Raw genomic sequence first — 21113 nt, forward strand, 5'->3', positions numbered from 1 at the left:
TGGATAGTATACTTAATGACGACACAGAGTAGGTACAGCAGTGGCCTTCTGTACCGTACTGCTATATATACTGATGGTCACTGTGTCAGCAAACTGCAAAACTAAAATGCACCACAGGTATAGAATGTAGATGGATAGTATACTTAATGACGACACAGAGGTAGGTACAGCAGTGGCCTTCCGTACCGTACTGCTATATATACTGGTGGTCACTGTGTCAGCAAACTGCAAAACTAAAATGCACCACAGGTATAGAATCTAGATGGATAGTATACTTAATGACGACACAGAGGTAGGTACAGCAGTGGCCTTACGTACCGTACTGCTATATGTACTGGTGGTCACTGTGTCAGCAAACTGCACAACTGAAATGCACCACAGGTATAGAATTTAGATGGATAGTATACTTAATGACGACACAGAGGTAGGTACAGCAGTGGCCTTCCGTACCGTACTGCTATATATACTGGTGGTCACTGTGTCAGCAAACTGCAAAACTAAAATGCACCACAGGTATAGAATTAGAATGTAGATGGATAGTATACTTAATGACGACACATAGGTAGGTACAGCAGTGGCCTTCCGTACCATACTGCTATATATACTGGTGGTCACTGTGTCAGCAAAACTCTGCACTGTACTCCTCCTATATAATATTATACTGGTGGTCCCGACTCCCCAGTCCCCACAATAAAGCAGCACACTGAGCACAGATATGGAGTGTTTTTCAGGCAGACAACGTATACTGGTGGTCACTGTCAGCAAAACTCTGCACTGTACTCCTGCTATATAATACAGCTGCTCCCCAGTCCCCACAATTAAGCAGTGTGAGCACAGATATATGCAGCACACTGAGCACAGATATGGAGTGTCTTTTTCAGGCAGAGAACGGATAAAACTGGTGGTCACTGATCAGCAAAACTCTGCACTGTACTCCTCCTATATTAATATAAAGCTGCTCCCCAGTCCCCACAATGATATAAGCAAGCACAAATATTTGCATTGACTCAACAATGAATAAACGGAGAGGACGCCAGCCACGTCCTCTCCCTAACATTTCCAATGCACGAGTGAAAATGTCGGCGACGCGCGGCTGCTTATATAGAATCCGAATCTCGCGAGAATCCGACAGCGGTATGATGACGTTCGGGCGCGCTCGGGTTAACCGAGCCATACGGGAGAATCCGAGTATGGCTCGGACCCGTGTAAAAAGGGTGAAGTTCGGGGGGGTTCGGTTTCCGAGAAAACGAATCCGCTCATCACTACAGTCAATAGGTTTACCACTATACAAAGAGAGATGTGATACTATGGTATGGTGCGCTAAAAATACCACTATGCAGCCAAAATATGTGACCACCAAATCAGGAGGATTCCTCCAACCTCCACCACAACATGCAAAGAACAACAATAGGTATCACTTATCCTGCGCTGTTTACCACTGTTGGCAGGCATGCATTAGGTTGACAGGGTCGACAGAATATGTAGACAGTAGAAAAGGTCGACAGGGTCAAAAGGTCAACATGGAAATGGTCGACACAAAAAAAGGTAGACACTTTATTTTTTGGGGGGTTAGGGAGATTTTAGGTGTCTTGCCACTTTTCTGCCACAAACAAGCCCCATTAGTGTACCACGTCCCCTCGCATGGCTAGCGGTTTCGGGCAAGGTTTATATTTCCAATCGTAGTCCACATTCATGGTAAAGCATGAAAAACTTGAAATGAATGGAAAAAAAACTTGTGGCTACCATATGTGTGTCAACTATTGTTTTGTCAACCTTTTTACCCTGTCGACCTTTTGACATTGTCAACCTTATGCATGTCTACCATTAGTGGTCGACCTATTGACTGTATACCTTTTTAGTGTAGATCTATAGACCGGATACCAGTGGACTGAAGCTGATGCATTCAGCCAGAGCCGGCACTAGGCATAGGCAAACTAGGCAAATGCCTAGGGCATTTGGTATGCTTAGGGGCACCAGCAGCATCTGCTGATTAAAATGATATGTGGCATATCTATATTCTGTGGAAATCACTGTAATGTAGCATTTCGTATGCAGATACAGCCGCAGTCGCACACAGAATATAGGCATGCTGCATATAATTTTAATCAGCAAAAGCTGCTTGTGCATCCTAGCCACATAGCAATGCAAATAAGATGCATTTTTATAAACAAAAGGCGCCCCAACGTTAGCAGAGCTGCCAGCTGACTCATGCCAGGCATGTCCTGCAGAACTAGCGGCGGTGCTAGGGGGCACCAGCCAAAATCTTGCCTAGGGCATCATATTGGTTAGGGCCGGCTCTGCATTCAGCTGCACTGGAGTATTTATAATTTATGCAGTGTGGGTGGTACACACGGGCCCCCGAGACCCACACCACACACCCTGCACCATTTTTTTCCCCCAATATATATTTTATTGAGGTACAGAACAAACATCGATGTACGATATACAAAGAATTAAGACACAACCGTATGCAAAAGAATAATAATAATAGCACACATTCAAACATGTATGGTTCAGAGAATGCATAGTCTTGAATAACACCTCAAATTTTCCATTTTCCAACATAAAATACAGCAATTAGAAATTAGACCATTAAAGAGCATAATAGTAAACTAGAGGAGGCTAGCGATAGGTCTGAGTCAATAATAAAAGTTTGAACATCGAAAGGCGTCCCTAGGCGCAGCAGCAATCCTTTAGAAAACACTGGGAAAGTGGCGTGGGGCCATTATTTTGTGTTTCGCACATGCCAGTAGAAAAATCTCTGGGAAAAATGTCAGCCACGCCATTTCCCAGAGATCTGCGTATGCGCTGTAGACTCTGAGACAGTGCTAGGGACCCTAGTGCCCAGAGCGGATCCGGTCTGAAGGTCGACACTGTCTAGGTCGACAATGTTTAGGTCGACCACTATAGGTCGACAGTCACTAGGTCGACAGGGATGGAAGGTCGACAGGGTTTCTAGGTCGACATGTGCTAGGTTGACAAGTCAAAAGGTCAACATTAGTTTTTCACATTTTTTCTTTTTTTTTGAACTTTTTCATACTTAACAATCCACGTGGACTACGATTGGAATGGTAATCTGTGCCAAGCGAAGCGGTAGCGGAGCGAGGCACCTTGCCAGAGAGGACACGGTGCACTAATTGGGGTTCCCGGTCACTCTACGAAGAAAACGACACAAAAAATCATGTCGACCCTTTGCCCTATCGACCTAGCACATGTCGACATAGAAACCCTGTCGACCTCCCATCCCTGTTGACCTAGTGACTGTCGATCTATAGTGGTTGACCTAAACATTGTCGACCTAGATACTGTCGATTTGATGATCCACACCCCAGAGCTAAGCCTTGCCAGCTAGAGAGGAGGGGGCTTAGACTGAGCCTGCTCATGGCTACTCCTCTCTATAAACGCCCCAGCTCACCGGTAAGTAGTAACATATATATATATATATATATATATAGCAATGGAAATAAGTGCGGCACTGGGAGTCTTGGAAATGAAGGTGAAAACAACCGTGTCTTTATTGCATCAACGTTTCGGGGACGCAGCCCCTTCGTCAGGATAACCCCAAAATGTACAATTGTGTGTTTAAATACCATTAAGAAGAGGAGGTACTCACCGCCGCCTCCAGCCACGCTGCCCGGGTCCCGGTCCTGACGTCACTCCGCCCACCGGAAGTGACGCGGCTCCGGTCCGTGCGGCTAGCGCACTGGGGCTAGGGAAAAAGTAACCATAGCAACAGGTTACACAAGGTAACAGCTGCGCTGTCCACGTAAAGTGCATCGTGCTCATCTAACATCAAAAATCTGATGATTAACCCCATAAACATGATATATATGTTGCAGAATGACCGCAACATCATAGTAGGTGTGAAACAAACAAAAAAAGATTTTTGATGTTAGATGAGCACGATGCACTTTACGTGGACAGCGCAGCTGTTACCTTGTGTAACCTGTTCCATGGTTACTTTTTCCCTAGCCCCAGTGCGCTAGCCGCACGGACCGGAGCCGCGTCACTTCCGGTGGGCGGAGTGACGTCAGGACCGGGACCCGGGCAGCGTGGCTGGAGGCGGCGGTGAGTACCTCCTCTTCTTAATGGTATTTAAACACACAATTGTACATTTTGGGGTTATCCTGACGAAGGGGCTGCGTCCCCGAAACGTTGATGCAATAAAGACACGGTTGTTTTCACCTTCATTTCCAAGACTCCCAGTGCCGCACTTATTCCATTGCTGTCTATGGGATCTAGGTCCTAGGAGGTGAGGGCACGGGAGCACAACAGTGTTACGCTGGGGAGCGTGAGGAGTGCCGGGTCTTCTGCGTTATATATATATATATATATATATATTAAGATTTTAAACCTACCGGTAAATCTTTTTCTCGTAGTCCGTAGAGGAGACATGGGCACTTTAAGAAAGACTTTAGATCTGGGTGTGCACTGGCTCCTCCCTCTATGCCCCTCCTCCAGACCTCAGTTAGAGAAACTGTGCCCAGAGGAGACGGACAGTACGAGGAAAGGATTTTTGTTAATCCAAGGGCAAGATACATACCAGCCACACCAATCACACCGTATAACTTGTGATATATTAACCAGTTAACAGTATGAAAACAACATAGCATCAGTCCAAGACCAATGAAATAATAACATAACCCTTATGTAAGCAAAACTATATACAAGCCTTGCAGAAGCAGTCCGCACCTGGGACGGGCGCCCAGCATCCTCTAAGGACTACGAGAAAAAGATTTACCGGTAGGTTTAAAATCTTATTTTCTCTTACGTCCTAGAGAATGCTGGGGACTCCGTAAGGACCATGGGGATTATACCAAAGCTCCAAAACGGGCGGGAGAGTGCGGATGACTCTGCAGCACCAATTGAGCAAACAGGAGGTCCTCCTCAGCCAGGGTATCAAACTTATAGAACTTTGCAAATGTGTTTGAACCCGACCAAGTAGCAGCTCGGCACAGCTGTAGTGCCGAGACCCCTCGGGCAGCCGCCCAAGAAGAGCCCACCTTCCTAGTGGAATGGGCCTTGACCGATTTTGGTAACGGCAATCCCGCCGTAGAATGCGCCTGCTGAATCGTGTTACAGATCCAACGAGCAATAGTCTGCTTTGAAGCAGGGGCGCCAATCTTGTTGGCTGCATACAGGACAAACAGTGCTTCTGTTTTTCTGACTCTAGCCGTTCTGGCCACGTAAATTTTCAAAGCCCTGACCACATCAAGAGACTCGGAATCCTCCAAGTCACGCGTAGCCACAGGCACCGCAATAGGTTGGTTCATATGAAAAGATGACACCACCTTAGGCAGGAATTGAGGATGGGTCCTCAATTCCGCTCTATCCATATGGAAAACCAGATAGGGACTTTTATGAGATAAAGCAGCTAATTCCGACAATCGCCTAGCCGAAGCCAAGGCTAATAACATGACCACCTTCCAAGTGAGATATTTTAACTCCACCGTTTTAAGAGGTTCAAACCAGTGTGACTTAAGAAAACTTAACACCACGTTAAGGTCCCAAGGCGCCACCGGAGGTACAAAAGGAGGCTGAATATGCAGCACTCCCTTCACAAAAGTCTGTACTTCAGGGATAGAAGCCAATTCCTTTTGAAAGAAAATGGATAAGCCCGAAATCTGAACCTTAATAGAGCCTAATTTTAGGCCCAAATTCACTCCAGTTTGTAGGAAGTGAAGGAAGCGGCCCAGATGGAATTCTTCCGTAGGGGCATTCCTGGCCTCACACCAAGAAGCATATTTTCGCCATATACGGTGATAATGTTTAGATGTCACGTCCTTCCTAGCCTTTATTAGCGTAGGAATGACCTCATCCGGAATACCTTTTTCCGCTAGGATCCGGCGTTCAACCGCCATGCCGTCAAACGCAGCCGTGGTAAGTCTTGGAACAGACAGGGCCCCTGTTGCAACAGGTCCTGTCTTAGAGGAAGAGGCCACGGATCTTCTGTGAGCATTTCCTGCAGATCCGGATACCAGGTCCTTCGTGGCCAATCTGGAACAATGAGAATTGTTCTCACTCCTCTTTTTCTTATTATTCTCAACACCTTGGGTATGAGAGGAAGAGGAGGAAATACATAGACCGACCGGAACACCCACGGTGTCACTAGGGGGTCTACAGCTACTACCTGAGGGTCTCTTGACCTGGCGCAATACCTCTGTAGCTTTTTGTTGAGTCGGGACGCCATCATGTCTATCTGGGGCAGTCCCCACTGACTTGCAATCTGTGCAAGACTTCCTGATGAAGTCCCCACTCTCCTGGATGCAGGTCGTGTCTGCTGAGGAAGTCTGCTTCCCAGTTGTCCACTCCCGGAATGAACACTGCTGACAGTGCGCTTACTAGGATTCTCCGCCCAGTGAAGAATTCTGGTGGCTTCCGCCATTGCCATTCTGCTCCTTGTGCCGCCTTGGCGGTTTACATGAGCTACTGCGGTGACGTTGTCTGACTGGATCAGAACTGGTTGGTCGCGAAGTAAGGTCTCCGCTTGACGTAGGGCGTTGTATATGGCCCTCAGTTCCAGGATGTTGATGTGAAGACAAGTCTCTTGACTTGACCAAAGACCTTGGAAGTTTCTTCCCTGTGTGACTGCTCCCCAACCTGGGAGGCTCGCGTCCGTGGTCACCAGGATCCAGTCCTGAATGCCGAACCTGCAGCCCTCTAGAAGGTGAGCACTCTGCAGCCACTACAGGAGAGATACCCTGGCCCTGGGGGACAGGGTGATCAACTGATGAATCTGTAGATGTGACCCGGACCACTTGTTTCCCAGGACTCGAGTGCAGTGATGCACTGACACCTGTTTTGGTTTCAATAGGTTCCTGACCAGAGTCATGAGTTCCTGGGCCTTTTCTTTCGGAAGATAAACCCTTTTCTGGTCCGTATCCAGAATCATGCCTAAGAAAGTCAGATGAGTCGTAGGAACCAACTGCGACTTTGGGATATTGAGAATCCAGCCGTGTTGCTGTAACACCTTCAGTGAAAGTGATACGCTGTTCGGCAACCGCTCTCTTGATCTCACTTTTATGAGGAGATCTTCCAAGTACGGGATAATTGTGACACCTTGCTTGCGCAGGAGCACCATCATTTCCGCCATTACCTTGGTGAAAATTCTCGGGGCCGTGGAGAGACCAAACGGCAACGTCTGAAATTGGTAATGACAATCCTGTACCGCAAATCTCAGGTACGCCTGATGAGGTGGATAAATGGGAACATGAAGGTATGCATCCTTTATGTCCAGAGATACCATAAAATCCTCCCCTTCCAGGCTGGCGATGACCGCTTTTAGCGATTCCATCTTGAACTTGAACCTTTTCAAGTATAGGTTCAGGGATTTTAAATTTAATATGGGTCTGACCGAACCGTCCGGTTTTGGGACTACAAATAGGGTCGAGTAATATCCCCTTCCTTGTTGAAGCAGGGGAAACTTGACCACCACCTGTTGAAGATACAATTTGTGAATTGCATTTAACACTATCTCCCTTTCCTGGGGAGAAGATGGTAGGGCTGATTTGAAAAACCGGCGAGGAGGCACCTCTTCGAATTCCAGCTTGTAACCCTTAGAAACAATTTCTATTGCCCAGGGATCCACCTGCGAGTGAACCCAGATGTGGCTGAAAATTCGAAGACGTGCCCCCACTGGGGCGGACTCCGTTAGCGGAGCCCCAGCGTCTTGCGGTGGATTTTGTAGAAGCCGGGGAGGACTTCTGTTCCTGGGAACTAGCTGTGTTGTGCAGCTTCTTCCCTCTGCCCTTACCTCTGGCAAGAAAGGACGCACCTCGTACTTTCTTGTTTCTCTGTGATCGAAAGGACTGCATTTGATAATGTGGTGATTTCTTAGAATGCGAGGGAATATAAGGCAAAAAAATTCGATTTACCAGCTGTAGCTGTGGAGACCAGGTCCGAGAGACCTTCCCCAAACAATTCCTCACCCTTGTAAGGTAAAACCCCCATATGCCTTTTTGAGTAGGCATCACCTGTCCATTGCCGGGTCCATAGGACTCGTCTAGCAGAAATCGACATAGCGTTTATTCTAGAACCCAGTAGACTAATGTCTCTTTGAGCATCTCTCATATATAGGACAGCATCCTTTATATGCCCTAGGGTCAATAAAATATTATCCTTATCTAGGGTCTCAATCTCCGCTGATAAGGTATCTGTCCATGCTGCTACAGCGCTACAAACCCAGGCCGACGCAATCGCCGGTCTGAGTAAGGTACCAGAATGTGTGTAAATGGACTTTATGGTAACCTCCTGCTTGCGGTCAGCAGGATCCCTGAGGGTAGCCGTATCCTGGGATGGCAGCGCTACCTTTTTGGATAAGCGTGTCAATGCTTTGTCCACCCTAGGGGAGGATTCCCACCGTATCCTGTCCGTTGGCGGGAAAGGATACGCCATAAGAATCCTTTTGGGAATCTGCAGTTTTTTGTCTGGAGATTCCCAAGCTTTTTCACATAATTCGTTCAACTCATGTGAGGGGGGAAAGGTTACCTCAGGTTTCTTTCCCTTATACACGTGTACCCTCGTGTCAGGGACAGGGGGTTCCTCTGTGATGTGCAAAACATCTTTTATTGCAATAATCATATATCGAAAACATTTAGCCAATTTTGGCTGTAACTTTGCATCATCATAGTCGACACTGGAGTCAGAATCTGTGTCGGTATCTGTGTCAACTATTTGGGATAGTGGGCGCTTTTGAGACCCTGAAGGTCCCTGCGACATAGGGACAGGCATGGGTTGACTCCCTGACTGTTCCCTAGCTTCAGCTGTGTCTAATCTTTTGTGCAATAAATTTACATTAGCACTTAAAACATTCCACATATCCATCCAGTCAGGTGTCGGCGTTGTCGATGGAGACACCACATTCATTTGCTCCCGCTCCCCTCTAGGAGAGCCTTCTACCTCAGACATGTCGACACCGACACACCAGGGAATCCTCTTATCTGAAGACAGTTCCCCCACAAGGCCCTTTGGAGAGACAGAAAGAGAGTATGCCAGCACACACCCCAGCCACCTCAGCGCTATATGACCCAGGAAAAAATAAGAATTTACTTACCGATAATTCTATTTCTCATAGTCCGTAGTGGATGCTGGGGACTCCGTAAGGACCATGGGGAATAGCGGCTCCGCAGGAGACTGGGCACATCTAAAGAAAGCTTTAGGACTAACTGGTGTGCACTGGCTCCTCCCCCTATGACCCTCCTCCAAGCCTCAGTTAGGATACTGTGCCCGGACGAGCGTACACAATAAGGAAGGATTTTGAATCCCGGGTAAGACTCATACCAGCCACACCAATCACACCGTATAACTTGTGATCTGAACCCAGTTAACAGTATGATAACAGAGGAGCCTCTGAAAAGATGGCTCCCAACAATAATAACCCGATTTTTGTAACAATAACTATGTACAAGTATTGCAGACAATCCGCACTTGGGATGGGCGCCCAGCATCCACTACGGACTATGAGAAATAGAATTATCGGTAAGTAAATTCTTATTTTCTCTAACGTCCTAAGTGGATGCTGGGGACTCCGTAAGGACCATGGGGATTATACCAAAGCTCCCAAACGGGCGGGAGAGTGCGGATGACTCTGCAGCACCGAATGAGAGAACTCCAGGTCCTCCTCAGCCAGGGTATCAAATTTGTAGAATTTAGCAAACGTGTTTGCCCCTGACCAAGTAGCTGCTCGGCAAAGTTGTAAAGCCGAGACCCCTCGGGCAGCCGCCCAAGATGAGCCCACTTTCATTGTGGAACGGGCTTTTACAGATTTTAGCTGTGGCAGGCCTGCCACAGAATGTGCAAGCTGAATTGTACTACAAATCCAACGAGCAATAGTCTGCTAAGAAGCAGGAGCACCCAACTTGTTGGGTGCATACAGGATAAACAGCGAGTCAGATTTCCTGACTCCAGCCGTCCTGGAAATATTTTCAGGGCCCTGACAACATCCAGCAACTTGGATTCCTCCAAGTCCCTAGTAGCCGCAGGCACCACAATAGGTTGGTTCAGGTGAAAACGCTGGAACCACCTTAGGGAGAAACTGAGGACGAGTCCTCAATTCCGCCCTGTCCGAATGGAAAATCAGATAAGGGCTTTTACAGGATACAGCCGCCAATTCTGACACGCGCCTGGCCCAGGCCAGGGCCAACAGCATGACCACTTTCCATGTGAGATATTTTAACTCCACAGATTTAAGTGGTTCAAACCAATGTGACTTTTGGAACCCAAACTACATTGACATCCCAAATTGCCACTGGAGGCACAAAAGGAGGCTGTATATGCAGTACCCCTTTTACAAACGTCTAAACTTCAGGGACTGAAGCTAGTTCTTTTTTGGAAGAAAATTGACAGGGCCGAAATCTGAACCTTAATGGACCCCAATTTCAGGCCCATAGACACTCCTGTTTGCAGGAAATGTAGGAATCGACCCAGTTGAATTTCCTCCGTCGGGCCTTACTGGCCTCGCACTACGCAACATATTTTCGCCAATTGCGGTGATAATGTTTTTGCGGTTACATCCTTCCTGGCTTTAGATCAGGATATGGATGACTTCATCCGGAATGCCTTTTTTCCTTCAGGATCCGGTGTTCAACCGGCATGCCGTCAAACGCAGCCGTGGTAAGTCTTGGAACAGACAGGGTCCTTGCTGGAGCAGGTCCCTTCTTAGAGGTAGAGGCCACGGATCCTCCGTGAGCATCTCTTGAAGTTCCGGTTACCAAGTCCTTCTTGGCCAATCCGGAGCCACGAATATAGTGCTTTCTCCTCTCCATCTTATCAATCTCAGTACCTTGGGTATGAGAGGCAGAGGAGGGAACACATACACTGACTGGTACACCCACGGTGTTACCAGAGCGTCTACAACTATTGCCTGAGGGTCTCTTGACCTGGCGCAATACCTGTCGAGTTTTTTAATCATGTGGACGACTTCTGGGTGAAGTCCCCACTCTCCCGGGTGGAGGTCGTGCTGAGGAAGTCTGCTTCCCAGTTGTCCACTCCCAGAATGAATACTGTTGACAGTGCTATCACATGATTTTCCGCCCAGCGAAGAATCCCTGCAGCTTCTGCCATTGCCCTCCTGCTTCTTGTGCCACCTTGTCTGTTTACGTGGGTGACTGCCATGATGTTGTCCGACTGGATCAACACCGGCTGACCTTGAAGCAGAGGTCTTGCTAAGCTTAGAGCATTGTAAATGGCCCTTAGCTTCAGGATATTTATGTGAAGTGATGTATCCAGGCTTGACCCTAAGCCCTGGATATTCCTTCCCTGTGTGACTGCTCCCCAGCCTCGCAGGCTGGCATCCGTGGTCACCAGGACCCAGTCCTGAATGCCGAATCTGCGGCCCTCTAGAAGATGAGCACTCTGCAACCACCACAGGATGGATACCCTTGTCCTTGGTGACAGGGTTATCCGCTGATGCATCTGAAAATGCGACCCGGACCATTTGTCCAGTAGGTTCCACTGGAAAGTTCTTGCGTGGAATCTAACGAATGGGATTGCTTCGGAGGAAGCCACCATTTTTACCCAGAACCCTTGTGCATTGATGCACTGAGACTTGGTTCGGTTTTAGGAGGTTCCTGATTAGCTCGGATAACTCCCTGGCTTTCTCTTCCGGGAGAAACACTTTTTTTTTTTTTTCTGGACTGTGTCCAGGATCATCCCTAGGAAACAGAAGACAAGTCGTCGGAACCAGCTGCGATTTTGGAATATTGAGAATCCAATCGTGCTGCCGCAACACTACCTGAGATAGTGCTACACCGACCTCCAACTGTTCCCTGGATCTTACCCTTATCAGGGAATCGTCCAAGTAAGGGATAACTAAAATTCCCTTCCTTCGAAGGGATATCATTTCGGCCATTACCTTGGTAAAGACCCGGGGTGCCGTGGACCATCCCTACGGCAGCGTCTGAACTGATAGTGACAGTTCTGTACCATAACCTGAGGTACCCTTGGTGAGAAGGGTAAATTTTGACATGAAGGTAAGCATCCTTGATGTCCCGAGACATCATGTAGTCCCCTTCTTCCAGGTTCGCAATCACTGCTCTGAGTGACTCAATCTTGAATTTGAACCTCTGTATGTAAGTGTTCAAAGATTTTAGATTTTAGATTTAGAATCGGTCTCACCGAGCCGTCTGGCTTCGGTACCACAATAGTGTGGAATAATACCCCGTTCCCTGTTGCAGGAGGGGTACCTTGATTATCACCTGCTGGGAATACAGCTTGTGAATGGCTTCCAAAACTGCCTCCCTGTCAGAGGGAGACGTCGGTAAAGCCGACTTTTGGAAACGGCGAGGGGGAGACGTCTCGAATTCCAATATGTACCCCTGAGATATTACCTGAAGGATCCAGGGGTCTACTTGCGAGTGAGCCCACTGCGCACTGAAATTCATTGAGAACGGGCCCCCACCGTGCCTGAGCTTGTAAAGCCCTAGCGTCATACTGAAGGCTTGGCAGAGGCGGGAAAGGGTTTCTGTTCCTGGGAACTGGCTGATCTCTGCAGCCTTTTTCCTCTCCCTCTGTCACGAGCAGAAAAGAGGAACCTTTTGTCCGCTTGCCAACAAAGGACTGCGCCTGATAATACGGCGTCTTATTTTGAGAGGCGACCTGGGGTACAAACGTGGATTTCCAGCTGTTGCCGTGGCCACCAGGTCTAAAAGACCGACCCCAAATGTCCCCTTTCAAAGGCAATACTTCCAAATGCCGTTTGGAATCCGCATCACCTGACCATTTTACTGGTAGAATTGGACAACGCACTTATACTTGATGCCAGTCGGCAATTATTCCGCTGTGCATCATGCATATATAGAAATGCATCTTTTAAATGCTCTATAGGCAATAATATACTATCCTAATATTTCCAGTCAGGGAATCCGACCATGCCCACCCAGCACTGCACCTCCAGGCTGAGGCGATAGCTGGTCGCAGTATAACACCAGTATGTGTGTAAATACCTTTTTGGATACCCTCCTGCTTTCTATCAGCAGGATCCTTAAGGGCGGCCATCTCATGAGAGGGTAGAGCCCTTGTTCTTACAAGCGTGTGAGCGCCTTATCCCCCCTAGGGGGTGTTTCCCAACGCACCCTAACCTCTGGCGGGAAAGGGTATGCAGCCAATACTTTTTAAGAAATTATCAATTGTTATCGGGGGGAAACCCACGCATCATCACACACCTCATTTTATTTCTCAGATTTCAGGAAAACTACAGGTAGTTTTTCCCTCACCGAACATAATACCCCTTTTTGGTGGTACTCGTATTATCAAAAATGTATAAAAACATTTGTCATTGTCTCAATCATGTAACGTGTGGCCCTACTGGAAATCACGGTTGTCTCTTCACCGTCGACACAGGAGTCAGTATCCGTGTCGGCGTCTGTATCTGCCATCTGAGGTAACGGCCGCTTTAGAGCCCCTGACGGCCTATGAGACGTCTGGACAGGCACAAGCTGAGTAGCCGGCTGTCTCATGTCAACCACTGTTTTTTTATATAGAGCTGACACTGTCACGTAATTTTCAACAGTACATCCACTCAGGTGTCGACCCCCTAGGGGGTGACATCACTGTTACAGACACTCTGCTCCGTCTCCACATCATTTTTCTCCTCATACATGTCGACACAAACGTACCGACACACAGCACACACACAGGGAATGCTCTGATAGAGGACAGGACCCCACTAGCCCTTTGGGGAGACAGAGGGAGAGTATGCCAGCTCACACCAGAGCGCTATATATATACAGGGATAACCTTATATAAGTGTTTTTCCCCTTATAGCTGCTGTATGTTTTAATACTGCGCCTAAATAGTGCCCCCTCTCTTTTTTTAACCCTTTCTGTAGTGCAGGGAAGAGCCAGGGAGCTTCCCTCCAACTGAGCTGTGAGGGAAAATGGCGCCAGTGTGCTGAGGAGATAGGCTCCGCCCCTTTTCGGCGGCCTTATCTCCCGGTTTTTTGTATATTCTGGCAGGGGTTAAATGCATCCATATAGCCCAGGAGCTATATGTGATGCATTTTTTGCCATGTAAGGTATTTATGTCATGTTTTATTGCGTCTCAGGGCGCCCCCCCCCAGCGCCCTGCACCCTCAGTGACCGGAGTGTGAAGTGTGCTGAGAGCAATGGCGCACAGCTGCAGTGCTGTGCGCTACCTTATTTGAAGACAGGAACGTCTTCTGCCGCCGCTTTCTCCGGACCTCTTCGCTCTTCTGGCTCTGTAAGGGGGCCGGCGGCGCGGCTCCGGGACCCATCCAGGCTGAACCTGTGATCGTCCCTCTGGAGCTAATGTCCAGTAGCCAAGAAGCCCAATCCACTCTGCACGCAGGTGAGTTCGCTTCTTCTCCCCTTAGTCCCTCGATGCAGTGAGCCTGTTGCCAGCAGGTCTCACTGAAAATAACAAACCTAAACTAAAACTTTCACTAAGAAGCTCAGGAGAGCCCCTAGTGTGCACCCTTCTCGTCGGGCACAGAAATCTAACTGAGGCTTGGAGGAGGGTCATAGGGGGAGGAGCCAGTGCACACCAGTTAGTCCTAAAGCTTTCTTTAGATGTGCCCAGTCTCCTGCGGAGCCGCTATTCCCCATGGTCCTTACGGAGTCCCCAGCATCCACTTAGGACGTTAGAGAAAAACACAATAATTTTATGTTTATCCAGTAGCGCTGTATTCACATATATATATGCGCCTAATTATGTGCCCCCTCTCTTCTTTAAAACCCTCTTTCTACCGTGGTATAAGCAGGGGAGAGTCCGGGGAGCTTCCTCTCAGCCGTGCTGTGGAGAAAATGGCGCTGGTGAGTGCTGAGGGAGAAGCCCCGCCCCCTCGGCGGCGGGCTTCTGTCCCGCTCAAATACAGTAAAAATTGGCGGGGGCTCTTATATATATACATACATATATATTTATTTTTGCCAAAGAGAGGTTTATATGCTGCCCAGGGCACCCCCCCTGCGCCCTGCTCCCTTACAGTGACTGCCGTGTGTGAGGTGTATGGGAGCAATGGCGCACAGCTTTACTGCTGTGCGTTACCTCAGTGAAGATCATGAAGTCTTCTGCCGCCTCTGAAGTCTTCTTTTCTTCTCATACTCACCCGGCTTCTATCTTCCGGCTCTGTGAGGAGGACGGCGGCGCCGCTCCGGGACGAACTCCAGGGTGAGACCTGTGTTTCGACTCCCTCTGGAGCTAATGGTGTCCAGTAGCCTAAGAAGCAGAGCCTTGAAACTCACATAAGTAGGTCTGCTTTTCTCCCCTCAGTCCCTCGATGCAGGGAGTCTGTTGCCAGCAGGCTCCCTGAAAATAAAAAATCTAACAAATATACTTTCTGACAGGAAACTCAGGAGAGCTCCCTGAAAAGCACCCAGTCTCCTCTGGGCACAGTAGTAAACTGAGGTCTGGAGGAGGGGCATAGAGGGAGGAGCCAGTGCACACCCAGATCTAAACTCTTTCTTAAAGTGCCCATGTCTCCTGCGGAGCCCGCCTATCCCCATGGTCCTTACGGAGTCCCCAGCATCCTCTAGGACGTAAGAGAAATATATTCCAAGTATATATATATAAAAAATATATGACGGGTTTGTATTAAACTCGAAACGTTGATAGCCATACCTGTATCTTGACCACATTTATTCTGAGCGCCGCAGCATCCGATTATTGTATTTGGACTCCTGCAAGTGAGTACCTACGGAGGGCACCAGTGGTGTTTGCTGCTTCATCGGTGTGCTGCCCGCCTGCATCGATATATATATATATATATATATATATATAAATGTCCATAACGTGGCCGGCACTCGGAAGGCCTCCGTGGGCTTTCTGGCTCAGGTGCCATCCTATGAGGTTTCACCTCCATTCATATCCCATAAAGAAGGCGGCACTCAGAGACTTGGTGAATAACAAAAAATTCTTTAGTGAACAAACTGCATGGTTACATCATCAACGTTTTCTTCCAGCAGGTCTGTTTGAGCTGCTGCAGTGAAAATATGACCTCAGGATGCTTCATATCCGTACAGCTATTGCTATAGGTAACGGCACACTGTTAATAGCACCATGTTTTGAAAGGTTGGAGGGTATGTTATACCGTAGTCTAACAGCTAACTCTTATGCAGCTACTATTGGACCACATGCAATGTTGGCTATCTACAGGCTATGCACATTGCGATCACGTTTTTAAGAACATGTGTAAGTAATCATTCTGTTCTGTTGTTTATGAGAAATAGATTGGTGTGGTTTCCACCAGTGGTTGAAAGGGAGAAATTAAGCACTATCTGGTGGATCAGTGGTATCCCTCGTGTTATGGGGATTAAGGTGGCTCTTTTGAACACTGCTTTGGTGATTTACTACACCTAGGTTAAAGGTGGTTTTTTGGAAGTATATCCTATTTTACACCATAGTCACCATATGAACAGGGTACTTGAGGCCCAGTTCACATTGGTTCTTCTGCCAACTTTAAGGGGCCTGGGAGGCTGAGTCTTTTTTCATTTTTTGTATTCTTTTTAGGCATTGTTTAAACTACGCACATTATGAAATAAAGATATCATATTGCCTGTCTTGAAAAAGACCCTGTGGAAGGGTCGAAACGTCGGATTTATGAGGCTATAATAAAGAACAATTGATATCAACTACAGAATCTGAGTACATTTGTGAGAGTGCACCCGCCACCTGTGTGGACACCAATATATTCAGCGGACCCTGTTCTGTTGGGATAGCACCCACCCTGAGAAATTGGATGCGAGTACAGGACTTTCTTCTTTCTTCCAGTTGTCCACTCCCAGAATGAATACTGTTGACAGTGCTATCACATGATTTTCCGCCCAGCGAAGAATCCCTGCAGCTTCTGCCATTGCCCTCCTGCTTCTTGTGCCACCTTGTCTGTTTACGTGGGTGACTGCCATGATGTTGTCCGACTGGATCAACACCGGCTGACCTTGAAGCAGAGGTCTTGCTAAGCTTAGAGCATTGTAAATGGCCCTTAGCTTCAGGATATTTATGTGAAGTGATGTATCCAGGCTTGACCCTAAGCCCTGGATATTCCTTCCCTGTGTGACTGCTCCCCAGCCTCGCAGGCTGGCATCCGTGGTCACCAGGACCCAGTCCTGAATGCCGAATCTGCGGCCCTCTAGAAGATGAGCACTCTGCAACCACCACAGGATGGATACCCTTGTCCTTGGTGACAGGGTTATCCGCTGATGCATCTGAAAATGCGACCCGGACCATTTGTCCAGTAGGTTCCACTGGAAAGTTCTTGCGTGGAATCTAACGAATGGGATTGCTTCGGAGGAAGCCACCATTTTTACCCAGAACCCTTGTGCATTGATGCACTGAGACTTGGTTCGGTTTTAGGAGGTTCCTGATTAGCTCGGATAACTCCCTGGCTTTCTCTTCCGGGAGAAACACTTTTTTTTTTTTTTCTGGACTGTGTCCAGGATCATCCCTAGGAAACAGAAGACAAGTCGTCGGAACCAGCTGCGATTTTGGAATATTGAGAATCCAATCGTGCTGCCGCAACACTACCTGAGATAGTGCTACACCGACCTCCAACTGTTCCCTGGATCTTACCCTTATCAGGGAATCGTCCAAGTAAGGGATAACTAAAATTCCCTTCCTTCGAAGGGATATCATTTCGGCCATTACCTTGGTAAAGACCCGGGGTGCCGTGGACCATCCCTACGGCAGCGTCTGAACTGATAGTGACAGTTCTGTACCATAACCTGAGGTACCCTTGGTGAGAAGGGTAAATTTTGACATGAAGGTAAGCATCCTTGATGTCCCGAGACATCATGTAGTCCCCTTCTTCCAGGTTCGCAATCACTGCTCTGAGTGACTCAATCTTGAATTTGAACCTCTGTATGTAAGTGTTCAAAGATTTTAGATTTTAGATTTAGAATCGGTCTCACCGAGCCGTCTGGCTTCGGTACCACAATAGTGTGGAATAATACCCCGTTCCCTGTTGCAGGAGGGGTACCTTGATTATCACCTGCTGGGAATACAGCTTGTGAATGGCTTCCAAAACTGCCTCCCTGTCAGAGGGAGACGTCGGTAAAGCCGACTTTTGGAAACGGCGAGGGGGAGACGTCTCGAATTCCAATATGTACCCCTGAGATATTACCTGAAGGATCCAGGGGTCTACTTGCGAGTGAGCCCACTGCGCACTGAAATTCATTGAGAACGGGCCCCCACCGTGCCTGAGCTTGTAAAGCCCTAGCGTCATACTGAAGGCTTGGCAGAGGCGGGAAAGGGTTTCTGTTCCTGGGAACTGGCTGATCTCTGCAGCCTTTTTCCTCTCCCTCTGTCACGAGCAGAAAAGAGGAACCTTTTGTCCGCTTGCCAACAAAGGACTGCGCCTGATAATACGGCGTCTTATTTTGAGAGGCGACCTGGGGTACAAACGTGGATTTCCCAGCTGTTGCCGTGGCCACCAGGTCTAAAAGACCGACCCCAAATGTCCCCTTTCAAAGGCAATACTTCCAAATGCCGTTTGGAATCCGCATCACCTGACCATTTTACTGGTAGAATTGGACAACGCACTTATACTTGATGCCAGTCGGCAATTATTCCGCTGTGCATCATGCATATATAGAAATGCATCTTTTAAATGCTCTATAGGCAATAATATACTATCCTAATATTTCCAGTCAGGGAATCCGACCATGCCCACCCAGCACTGCACCTCCAGGCTGAGGCGATAGCTGGTCGCAGTATAACACCAGTATGTGTGTAAATACCTTTTTGGATACCCTCCTGCTTTCTATCAGCAGGATCCTTAAGGGCGGCCATCTCATGAGAGGGTAGAGCCCTTGTTCTTACAAGCGTGTGAGCGCCTTATCCCCCCTAGGGGGTGTTTCCCAACGCACCCTAACCTCTGGCGGGAAAGGGTATGCAGCCAATACTTTTTAAGAAATTATCAATTGTTATCGGGGGGAAACCCACGCATCATCACACACCTCATTTTATTTCTCAGATTTCAGGAAAACTACAGGTAGTTTTTCCCTCACCGAACATAATACCCCTTTTTGGTGGTACTCGTATTATCAAAAATGTATAAAAACATTTGCCATTGTCTCAATCATGTAACGTGTGGCCCTACTGGAAATCACGGTTGTCTCTTCACCGTCGACACAGGAGTCAGTATCCGTGTCGGCGTCTGTATCTGCCATCTGAGGTAACGGCCGCTTTAGAGCCCCTGATGGCCTATGAGACGTCTGGACAGGCACAAGCTGAGTAGCCGGCTGTCTCATGTCAACCACTGTTTTTTTATATAGAGCTGACACTGTCACGTAATTTTCAACAGTACATCCACTCAGGTGTCGACCCCCTAGGGGGTGACATCACTGTTACAGACACTCTGCTCCGTCTCCACATCATTTTTCTCCTCATACATGTCGACACAAACGTACCGACACACAGCACACACACAGGGAATGCTCTGATAGAGGACAGGACCCCACTAGCCCTTTGGGGAGACAGAGGGAGAGTATGCCAGCTCACACCAGAGCGCTATATATATACAGGGATAACCTTATATAAGTGTTTTTCCCCTTATAGCTGCTGTATGTTTTAATACTGCGCCTAAATAGTGCCCCCCTCTCTTTTTTTAACCCTTTCTGTAGTGCAGGGAAGAGCCAGGGAGCTTCCCTCCAACTGAGCTGTGAGGGAAAATGGCGCCAGTGTGCTGAGGAGATAGGCTCCGCCCCTTTTCGGCGGCCTTATCTCCCGGTTTTTTGTATATTCTGGCAGGGGTTAAATGCATCCATATAGCCCAGGAGCTATATGTGATGCATTTTTTGCCATGTAAGGTATTTCTGTCATGTTTTATTGCGTCTCAGGGCGCCCCCCCCCAGCGCCCTGCACCCTCAGTGACCGGAGTGTGAAGTGTGCTGAGAGCAATGGCGCACAGCTGCAGTGCTGTGCGCTACCTTATTTGACGACAGGAACGTCTTCTGCCGCCGCTTTCTCCGGACCTCTTCGCTCTTCTGGCTCTGTAAGGGGGCCGGCGGCGCGGCTCCGGGACCCATCCAGGCTGAACCTGTGATCGTCCCTCTGGAGCTAATGTCCAGTAGCCAAGAAGCCCAATCCACTCTGCACGCAGGTGAGTTCGCTTCTTCTCCCCTTAGTCCCTCGATGCAGTGAGCCTGTTGCCAGCAGGTCTCACTGAAAATAACAAACCTAAACTAAAACTTTCACTAAGAAGCTCAGGAGAGCCCCTAGTGTGCACCCTTCTCGTCGGGCACAGAAATCTAACTGAGGCTTGGAGGAGGGTCATAGGGGGAGGAGCCAGTGCACACCAGTTAGTCCTAAAGCTTTCTTTAGATGTGCCCAGTCTCCTGTGGAGCCGCTATTCCCCATGGTCCTTACGGAGTCCCCAGCATCCACTTAGGACGTTAGAGAAAAACACAATAATTTTATGTTTATCCAGTAGCGCTGTATTCACATATATATATGCGCCTAATTATGTGCCCCCTCTCTTCTTTAAAACCCTCTTTCTACCGTGGTATAAGCAGGGGAGAGTCCGGGGAGCTTCCTCTCAGCCGTGCTGTGGAGAAAATGGCGCTGGTGAGTGCTGAGGGAGAAGCCCCGCCCCCTCGGCGGCGGGCTTCTGTCCCGCTCAAATACAGTAAAAATTGGCGGGGGCTCTTATATATATACATACATATATATTTATTTTTGCCAAAGAGAGGTTTATATGCTGCCCAGGGCACCCCCCCTGCGCCCTGCTCCCTTACAGTGACTGCCGTGTGTGAGGTGTATGGGAGCAATGGCGCACAGCTTTACTGCTGTGCGTTACCTCAGTGAAGATCATGAAGTCTTCTGCCGCCTCTGAAGTCTTCTTTTCTTCTCATACTCACCCGGCTTCTATCTTCCGGCTCTGTGAGGAGGACGGCGGCGCCGCTCCGGGACGAACTCCAGGGTGAGACCTGTGTTTCGACTCCCTCTGGAGCTAATGGTGTCCAGTAGCCTAAGAAGCAGAGCCTTGAAACTCACATAAGTAGGTCTGCTTTTCTCCCCTCAGTCCCTCGATGCAGGGAGTCTGTTGCCAGCAGGCTCCCTGAAAATAAAAAATCTAACAAATATACTTTCTGACAGGAAACTCAGGAGAGCTCCCTGAAAAGCACCCAGTCTCCTCTGGGCACAGTAGTAAACTGAGGTCTGGA

This window comes from Pseudophryne corroboree, chromosome 9, assembly GCF_028390025.1.
Source record: "Pseudophryne corroboree isolate aPseCor3 chromosome 9, aPseCor3.hap2, whole genome shotgun sequence".
Taxonomy (NCBI): Eukaryota; Metazoa; Chordata; class Amphibia; order Anura; family Myobatrachidae; genus Pseudophryne; species Pseudophryne corroboree.